Raw genomic sequence first — 10,090 nt, forward strand, 5'->3', positions numbered from 1 at the left:
TGGTGTGCCACAAGGAAGTGTCCTTGGGCCATTGTTTGTTTTCTATGTACATAAATGATATCGTTGATGTATTAGTGAGCCGGTTTGTATCACTTTTTGCTGATGATTGCGTGCTGTTTAATGAGGTGAAATGTTCTGAGGATCTCCTTAATTATAATTACAGAAACTTCATAAATGGTGCGAACAACGGGACATGGTTCTCAATGCCCAGAAAATGTTTTCATGAAAATAACCAGAAAGAGCCATTGTCTTTCCTTTCCGTACTCGCTTGCATCAATTCCGCTTGTTGAAGTTACAACTACAAATATCTCGGTGTCACTATAACAAACACGCTAAAATTGAATTCACACATATCAAACATATGTGCGTCCTCCTTCCGAACTCTGCTTACTCAGACATAATTAAAACAAGCACCAGCTGAGGCAAAACAGTTAGCATACCTTATCACTATTCGACCGAAGCTTGAATACGCCGCTATTGTTTGGGACCCACATACTACAAACATCGATGCTCTCGAAAGATTCAACGAAAAGCTATACGGTTTTATTTATTCAAAGTATCGGAAAACTGACTCTCCAACACTTTTAATTGTGAACATGGTATCCAAACATTGCAGCTACGGCGTAAGATACAGAGACTGAAGTTTCTTTTTCAGCTAAAAAACCGAAAAATAGCTTTAAATCCACATGAATACATATCACCCCTCTAACCCAGAAACGAGGCATCGTCATGCCGATGTCTTACGCCCTACAGCACCAGAACCATGCGTTTAAATTTTCATTTTTCCCCCTCGTACGATAAACGAGTGGAATGCCCTTCCATTGACATGGTTACATAGTGCGGAACTAATAGAGCAAATGATTAATAGACGTATGTCGTTTTGTTTTGATGTAACCATACCTGCTGTATTTACTGTATGTCACCTTACCTACTATATTTATGATTACTGTATGTGTGTGTATACATTCTACCTTTGTTGTGTGTATTGCAATGCATGGCGATTTGCTTTGCCTTTTTGTTATTGTTGCACGGATCTAACTGTTTACAATGTATAATTCAGTTGAATGTAATATTGTAACCACTCCTGCTTGGGCCGCTCAATGGGCCTGCAGTATCCTATAAATAAAATAAATAAAATAAATAATAAATTATTTTAAACATTTTCGGATTGTTGCTCCAAACAAAAAATTCGGCAGATCCCATTCTTTCTGGGAATCTATTTCATGCGAAGCAGTCAGCGAGTACTTCTATGCTGCATTTTATGGCTTTTAGCCAAGCGTTACGAGGTTGATCAAGGTGATTTTGTAAGTGCAGTAGCTGTGTGCACATGTTGGGCTTACCAGGCACGTCCACAACATTGGCGTTAAAGTGTAACTTATGGTGCGACGTAACGTCAGCCCTCACGTTAGAGTACATACTCAGTATTATCGAAACTAATGCACTTTACGGTGCAATAATGGGAATATCATAACGTAATTTCGTTAATGTATTCTCCCGTGGTCGAGCAATGCTTCATTATAGCTTGCTGAACCATGGGAATACAAATGTTATGTTTATTCGACTGCTATAAAAGCGAAGCCAACACTGGAACCAGAGACGTTAACCTGACATGACGCCGGTATCGTAGGAGTACATGTTTATTGCATTGTTACACAATTATATACCCAGCACCACAACCACAATTGATGTTGCCACCGAAATTACGCCTGCATTGGGTGTTTTTTCCAAAGCAGTTTCTAGACCTGGCGTGCCTCTGTGGTAGAATACCTGACTGCCACGCAGAATCCTTGGGTTCGATTCCTGCTGAGATCCTAGATTTGATTCTTTCCATTCGAGGTCAACGCTGCCGATGTCGGTTTTTCTTAATGCTCTGGCATTTAAATTACCAATGTGTGTTCTCGCCGTTGCTAGGCAGATATAAACTGTCGGTCACCTGTGGCGCATACCCCGTGCACCGCGGCCCGTGGTAAACGGGTGTGTGCCACACGTGTCTGGAGGAAAGGGTTTGACGACGTACGCGACAGGATTTTCATATTATTCATGTTATGACCCGACAGTCATATTCGTCAAATTCCTCTTGTCTTCCCCATGCCAATTTTGGTCTACACAAGTAAAGGAGGCGATCATGAGAGCACCCAGACGTAGGCGGCTAGATAGATAGATAGATAGATAGATAGATAGATAGATAGATAGATAGATAGATAGATAGATAGATAGATAGATAGATAGATAGATAGATAGATAGATAGATAGATAGATAGATAGATAGATAGATAGATAGATAGATAGATAGATAGATAGATAGATAGATAGATAGATAGATAGATAGATAGAAACGCTCAAAGTGCCAAAGGTTTGCTAAGAAATGCAGCAAATAAGAGAATTACTAAGCAGTAATCAGAATAAAAGTGACCTATCAGTTGTGACCATGACTCAGCCGGAGTGACATTCAAATTCGTGTAAAATGAGCGAATTGGTTAAGCATCATGTCATGGTTCCTGCGTAGGTGGCGGTTCAAAATTCCGTGATCGAGCGTTTGATTCTTTGACGCAGACGGGAAGGGAGCAGTGTTTACAGGAAAGGCGCGCGAACCAAAAACCGAACACCGGCGATCCAACACGATGATGATGATCACGATGATTTGTATGCACAAGTGAAGATGATGACAGACACAGTCAGTGCTCATACTATTTTCCCCCTTCACGAAAGCGGTCAGCAAGACGTCCATTTAGTAAGGGTACGAACGCCGGATATAGGGCTTCAGGTGAGACACATGGGTGATCTCGGCACCGCGACGGCGACGGTCCGAAGCCGAACTAACAGGAGCGACGCGATAATTCACCGCAGACGTTCGTTCAAGCACGGTGTAAGGGCCCAGGTATCTGTGAACGAATTTTTCACAGAGCCCCGGTGTGCGAACAGGGGTCCAGAGGAGCACTTCGTCGCCTGGGTGGAAAGACGCAACTCTACGTGTCTCATCACAACGAACTTTCCTCTTGGCCTGAATGGCAGAGGTGTTGGCGCGGGAAATTTCACGGCAGCGGGCGACGCGGGCAGCGAACTCTTCTGGAAGGGACGCTGATGGGACAGAGAGCGCGGAGAAGAAGCTGGTGTCCAGAACAAAAGACGGTGCACGGCCATACACGAGGAAAAACGGGCTGTAGCTTGTAGTGCGTTGTATGGCCGTATTGTAGGCAAACGTGACGAAAGGCAGTATTGTGTCCCAGTTCTTGTGATCGGGCTGAACATACATAGAGATCATGTCGGACAACGTTCGGTGAAAACGCTCGATGAGACCATTTGTCTGCGGGTGATATGCCGAGGTGGTCTTATGGATGGTGTCAGAGGCCTGTAGGACTTCAGCGAGGACATGAGAAAGAAACGTCTTGCCACGGTCACTAAGGAGAACTAAGTGAAGATGATGACCGACACAGTCAGCGCTCACAATATATATATATATATATATATATATATATATATATATATATATTGCCACATGCCATCATGTATGAGCCATCCGCTGTGGCACGTGCACGCGAGTGGAAGAAGAGGAGAACGTTGCTGTTGTTCGTCTGGTTCTGGGGAAGAGGTCAACACCTGGCTGTCTGTTTTATTTCGCCCGTGACACTGGTGGAGGCGCTGGGTACATGCACCTTGGCTCCCAATTTCCAGCCGTGACTCCTAGCAACTTGGAGACAGCTACAGCTCCCACAGCAAGAAGCAGCCGCCGCCTGCTAGGACTACCCCCCGAATTCGGTCCCTTGTCAAGACGAGACAAGATGACAACCTCGACTATAAGCCAGGCGAGTCAAACCAACGACGCCTATTCTTCTCCGCTCCCGCACGTTTTTCATGCACCGCAGACACCCCGGTCTTTCCACGGAGACATTTTTGAGGATGTTGATGACTGGCTCGACCACTTCGATCGAGTTGCCAGCATCAATGAATGGGATGAAGGTCGCAAGCTGCGCAGAGTTTACTTCGCATTGGAAGACTCTGCCAAAACATGGTACGAGAACCACGAGGGTTCCTTTGCGACGTGGCAAGAGTTTAGCCGCCAGCTCCGCGACGCGTACCGCAACGCCGAAAGGAAGGAGAGAGCGGAACAAGCCATCTCGTCTAGGAACCAGCGACCAAACGAGAGAGTTTCGATGTTTGTCGAGGACATGCTTCGACTCTTCAGGCGCGCCGACCCTGCGATGTCCGAGGAAAAGAAGCTGCGGCATTTGATGCGTGGGGTTAAAGAACAGCTCTTCGCCGGACTAGTGCGCAATCCACCAAAGACCGTGGCCGAGTTTATCAGTGAGGCGACCACGATGGAACGTACTCTCCAGCAGCGGTCGTCACAGTACGAACGCCACGACATAACGGCCACGGCATGCTCTATCGGGTCTGACAGCGAGAGGCAGGCCCTCGCAGACTTCATAAGAAGTGTCGTGCGGGACGAGCTCCGCCAACTCCAAGCAGTGGGACCTCAACCAACAGCGACAACATTCGCGGAAGTCATCCGAAATGAAATCAGACAGGCGGTCGCACCACTCGCACAACTCGCACCACCACAACCTGAGGTCCCTCTCCTGAGCTATGCGGCAGCCCTACTATCTCCTGCACCACACGCTACTGGTCCCACTTTGCGGACAATGGACCCGCCTAGTCACCTATTCCAGGACGCCTCTTCGACTTCGCCACCTGCGTCAAGGTTCCCGAGCGCACCCACGTATCAGCCGTCCGGCTCAAGACACAACGCTACCAAGGCAAGCGTGTGGCGCACGTCGGATAACCGTCCGCTATGTTACCACTGTGGCGAGGCGGGCCACGTGTATCGTACTTGTCCGTACCGCCAACTCGGTCTCCGCGGCTTCCAGTCTGATGCTCGGTGCCCACGCTACGGTGAGCGCCCCCGCGAAATCGAAGCGTACCTTACGGGCCAGCAAATTCCTCCCCCTGTTCAACGCCGCCAATCACGATCACCGTCGCCTCGCCGCTCCACGTCACCTAGCTTGCCCTCGTCGTCCTACGCTCCTTTCAGAAGCCGGTCACCGAGTCCCCACAGGGGAAACTAGGAACCGCGGCTTCTGGGGGTGAAGCCGCTTCCCAACGAACTGTCAAAGAGCCTCCCTCGACGCAACGACCCGATGATGACTGCTCTGATTTTTCGTTATTTTGCGAGAGTAGCAAGACTGTTTCTGCCGACATCACCGTATTCGTTGATAATCATGCTGTCACTGCCCTCGTCGACACCGGTGCCGATTATTCAGTTATGAGCGGCGCCCTGGCATCTAAACTGAGGAAAGTTACCACCCCATGGCAAGGACCCCCGTTGCGCACGGCAGGTGGCCATTTGGTGAAGCCGACTGGAATGTGCACAGCACGTATTCGGATACGTGCATCGACGTTCACGGGGTCCTTCCTCGTATTGCCTGTGTGCTCCCGTCCGCTCATCCTGGGACTGGACTTTCTGCATGAATACGGCGCAATCATTAATCTACGTGAGTTGCTAGTGTCGTTTGAGGACCCATTTCATCCTGAAGCTGAAGTTGACACCACCCACTTCTCGAAGACAGCCCTACGCGTGTCCGCCGAATCTGTGACTCTGCCTCCTCGTAGCAGCCTCTTTGTCGGCGTTGAATGTCAGGAGCACGTCCCCGACACTGTAATCGCGGAGGGAAATTTGTCGCTCCTTTTTGCACAACAAATATGCGTTGCCCGAGGTGTTATTCAACCCACAAATAGACAGGCTCGCCTACTAGTCACGAACTTCAGCGAGGAGTATCGCCATCTTACAAGGCGCACCGCGATCGCATACCTTGAAGACCTTGCCGACGTCTCGGATCCCTCAACGTTAGCTGCCCTTACGTCGTGCGACCATTCCACCATGACATTCGCAAGCACTCTCGACGTAAACCAAGATCTACCTTCAGCCCAACGGGAACGTCTTTTGCATGTACTCGATTCATTTCGAGATTGCTTCGCTACAACCTCGAAGGTCAAACAGACGCCGCTTGTCAAGCATCGTATCATCACCGAGCCTACCGAGAGACCTGTTCGACAACATTCCTACAGGGTGTCGCAAAAAGAACAAGACGCCATACGTCAGCAGGTCCAGCAGATGCTCAAGGACGACGTCATCCAGCCATCGACCAGTCCCTGGGCTTCCCCTGTTGTGTTAGTGAAAAAAAAAAGATGGTACCCTGCGATTTTGCATTGATTATCGAAAGTTGAACAAGATCACGAAGAAGGACGTTTATCCTTTACCCCGAATAGATGACTCCTTGGACCGTATACGGAACGCTCGATACTTTTCTTCCATGGATCTACGCAGTGGCTACTGGCAAATCGCAGTTGACGAGCGTGACCGCGAAAAGACCGCTTTTATTACTCCAGACGGCCTCTACGAGTTCAAAGTCCTTCCTTTCAGCTTATGCTCGGCGCCAGCTACTTTTCAAAGAATGATGGACACGGTTCTTTCTGAGCTCAAATGGCAATCATGTCTTGTCTACCTAGACGACGTGGTGGTCTTCTCGGACACCTTTGAACAGCACATCCAGCGCCTACAGACAGTTCTTCGGGCGATTCGAACAGCTGGACTTTCTCTCAAACCTGAGAAATGTCATTTTGCCTACGAGGAACTTAAGTTTCTTGGTCACGTCGTGAGCCACGCTGGTATCCGCCCAGACCCCGAGAAAACAAGCGCCGTCGCCGCATTTCCCGTGCCAACAAACAAGCGCGATCTACGCCGATTCCTGGGTCTGTGCGCGTACTACCGACGCTTTGTCAAAAGTTTTTCCAAAATCGCTGAACCCCTCAACCAACTCACGAAAGAAGGCGTACCGTTTGTTTGGAGTCAGGAACAGCGGCATGCCTTTGATACCCTGAGAAGCCATCTCCAGGCTCCCCCTGTACTCGGTCACTTTGACGAGAACGCTGCCACAGAGCTACACACTGATGCCAGCAACGTCGGACTTGGAGCTGTATTGGTTCAATGGCAAAATGGCCTAGAGCGTGTGATTGCCTATGCCAGCCGAACATTATCATCAGCAGAGAAAAACTACTCTGCAACAGAAAAAGAATGCTTAGCTGTCGTTTGGGCTATAACAAAGTTTCGACCATACTTGTACGGACGCCCATTCAGAGTAGTTAGCGACCACCATTCTCTATGCTGGCTCGCCAATCTCAAAGACCCTTCAGGTCGTCTGGCACGGTGGAGCCTTCGGCTGCAAGAATTTGACGTTACCATCATTCACAAGTCAGGACGCAAACACACCGACGCTGACTGTCTCTCGCGTGCACCAGTCGGAAGTGCCAACGCAGACCTTGATGAGGACGACACTTTCCTTTCCTCTGTATCAGCAACCGACTTGGCTCGACAACAGCGCGACGACTTGGAGCTCAGCCCACTAATTGACTACCTGGAAGGGCGCACATCTAGTCTTCCTCGAAATTTTGCACGCTCGCGAGCCTCCTTTTGTTTCCGGGATGGAGTCCTTTATAAGAAGAACTTCGACCATACGCAAGCTACTTACCTGCTAGTTGCGCCGACCTCACTTCGTGACGATATTTTACATGCTTGTCACGACGAACCATCGTCCGGACACCTTGGCTACACGCGCACATTGCAACGAATTCGCCGCTCCTACTACTGGCCACGTCTCACGAAGACTGTCAAGCACTACGTTCGCACATGTCGCGACTGCCAACGTCGTAAGACTCCACCTGTCCGACCAGCGGGACTGTTACAACCAATTGCCACCCCGAAAGCACCATTTCATCAGGTTGGTATGGACTTGCTGGGATCATTCCCCACGTCTGCGTCTGGAAATCGGTGGATTGTGGTCGCCACCGATTATTTAACACGATACTGCGAAACAAAGGCCCTGCCCAAAGCTACCGCAGCTGACATCGCCCACTTTTTCGTCAACAATATCGTCCTCCGTCACGGAGCGCCAGCTGTCATAATTACTGATCGTGGAACAGCTTTCACTGCAGAGATGCTACAGGAAGTCTTGAGGCTCAGTGGCACAGAACATCGCAAAACCACGGCTTATCACCCCCAAACAAACGGACTCACTGAACGGCTGAACAAGACCATTGCAGACATGCTGTCAATGTATGTGGCCATTGACCACAAGAACTGGGATAATATCCTCCCTTACGTAACTTTGCTTGTCTGATTGGAATGACCAACAACTCCACATGCAATTACTGCAGCTGCGAAGAAACGATCTCCCATCTTCTGTGTGAGTGTCCCCGTTTCAGTGCGCCAAGACAAGAACTTTCCAATGCGCTAGATAAACTTGATAATCGCCCTTTGTCGGAACAAAGGGTTTTGGGACCCTGGCCGAGTCCGTCGTCAGCACAGAAGGCTTTAAAAGCATTATTGCGCTTCTTGCGGACAACTGGTCTTAGAGACAGACTCTAAGAAGTGACATATTCTCGTTTCCTTTTTTTCCCCATCTTTTTTTTTTTTTTTTCCTTTTCTGGCTCTCCTTTTTTGTAACATCTCTCTTCTATCATCTTTTATCCCCCTTACCCCTTCCCCCAGCACAGGGTAGCCAGCCGGTCTAAGAACTGGCTAACCTCCCTGTCTTTCCGCTTGTTTCTTCCTTCCTTCCTTTTGCTTACAACACTGCGGTGCAAGAAAGTACAGGTTTCACCCCTTTTCGCTTGGTACATGGTCGAGAGGTCACTACAATGCTCGACGCAATGCTCCTCTCCGACAACCAGGGACTGTTTAACACGGACGCTGCCACGTTCGCTCAACGCGCCGAGGAGGCCCGTCAACTCGCCCGACGCCGTATTGACAGTCGCCAAACTGCAGACGCACGCCGCTACAATCTTCGGCACCGAGATGTTACGTTCAGACCAGGCGATGAAGTCTGGGTGTGGACCCCCATCCGACAGCGCGGCCGGTCAGAGAAGTTACTGCGGCGCTACTTCGGCCCCTACAAGGTTCTACGCCGACTCAGCGACGTAACCTACGAGGTTCTCCCAGAAGGCACCCCCAGACGTTCCCGTCGGCTTCCACAAACTGATGTGGTTCATGTTTCAAGGCTCAAGCCATATTTCTCGCGTCGCCAAGCGAACGTAGAGTGACTTTGACTACAATGGCTACTTAGCTTCTTTCTTTTCGTTGCTTTTCTGCTTGTTCTTGTTGTGTCCCGCTTTCTCTATTTACTTCTTCAGTGACGGCAGCATGTTCATTTTGCCTTACGGCACAATTGTTCCGTTTGTATAGTGACGTTTTTTTTCTTTCCTCATTTTTTAGTGCGCATAACCAGCATCGAGACGATGCTTTTCCGAGAGAGGGAGTAATGCCACATGCCATCATGTATGAGCCATCCGCTGTGGCACGTGCACGCGAGTGGAAGAAGAAGAGAACGTTGCTGTTGTTCGTCTGGTTCTGGGGAAGACGTCAACACCTGGCTGTCTGTTTTATTTCGCCCTTGACTGTGTGTATATATATATCCATTTCAAGGAGTGCGCAAAAGAGCTACCGAAGAATTCGACAACGAACAATGCTTGTGCTAGGGTGCCTTGATGCGCGTTTTGTTGCGCGCACAGATCGAGGCACACTAGCTTGTGCGGTAGTGTGTACCGAACGCTGCTCCCTTATATATATATATATATATATATATATATATATAAGTATGTATATATATATATATATATATATATATATATATATATATATATATATATATATATATATATATATATATATATATATATATATATATATATATACATATATATATATATATATATATATATATATATATATATATATATATATATATATATATATATATATATATATATATATATATATAACGCCATAAATGTATAGATTTCCTTCAAAGTGGAAACTGGGACTCTGTAAGTATTTTTTCGAGGAGTTATATACTACTGCCTGTAGTGAGCCCGCAAAGAAAAAAAAACGATGTGTCGAATAACCTTACCCCAAAGAAACACAAGCGGAGGAGCAGTGATAATAAAAATATTTTTTGCTGTATCTGCAAATTTAACCGTGTTGCGTACTCGTCTGTTTTGAGTCCTTAGAAGAACTCAAAATTAGCAACCAGTGTTCAGA

Source organism: Rhipicephalus sanguineus, unplaced genomic scaffold (assembly GCF_013339695.2).
Source record: "Rhipicephalus sanguineus isolate Rsan-2018 unplaced genomic scaffold, BIME_Rsan_1.4 Seq9807, whole genome shotgun sequence".
In the NCBI taxonomy this organism is placed as follows: domain Eukaryota; kingdom Metazoa; phylum Arthropoda; class Arachnida; order Ixodida; family Ixodidae; genus Rhipicephalus; species Rhipicephalus sanguineus.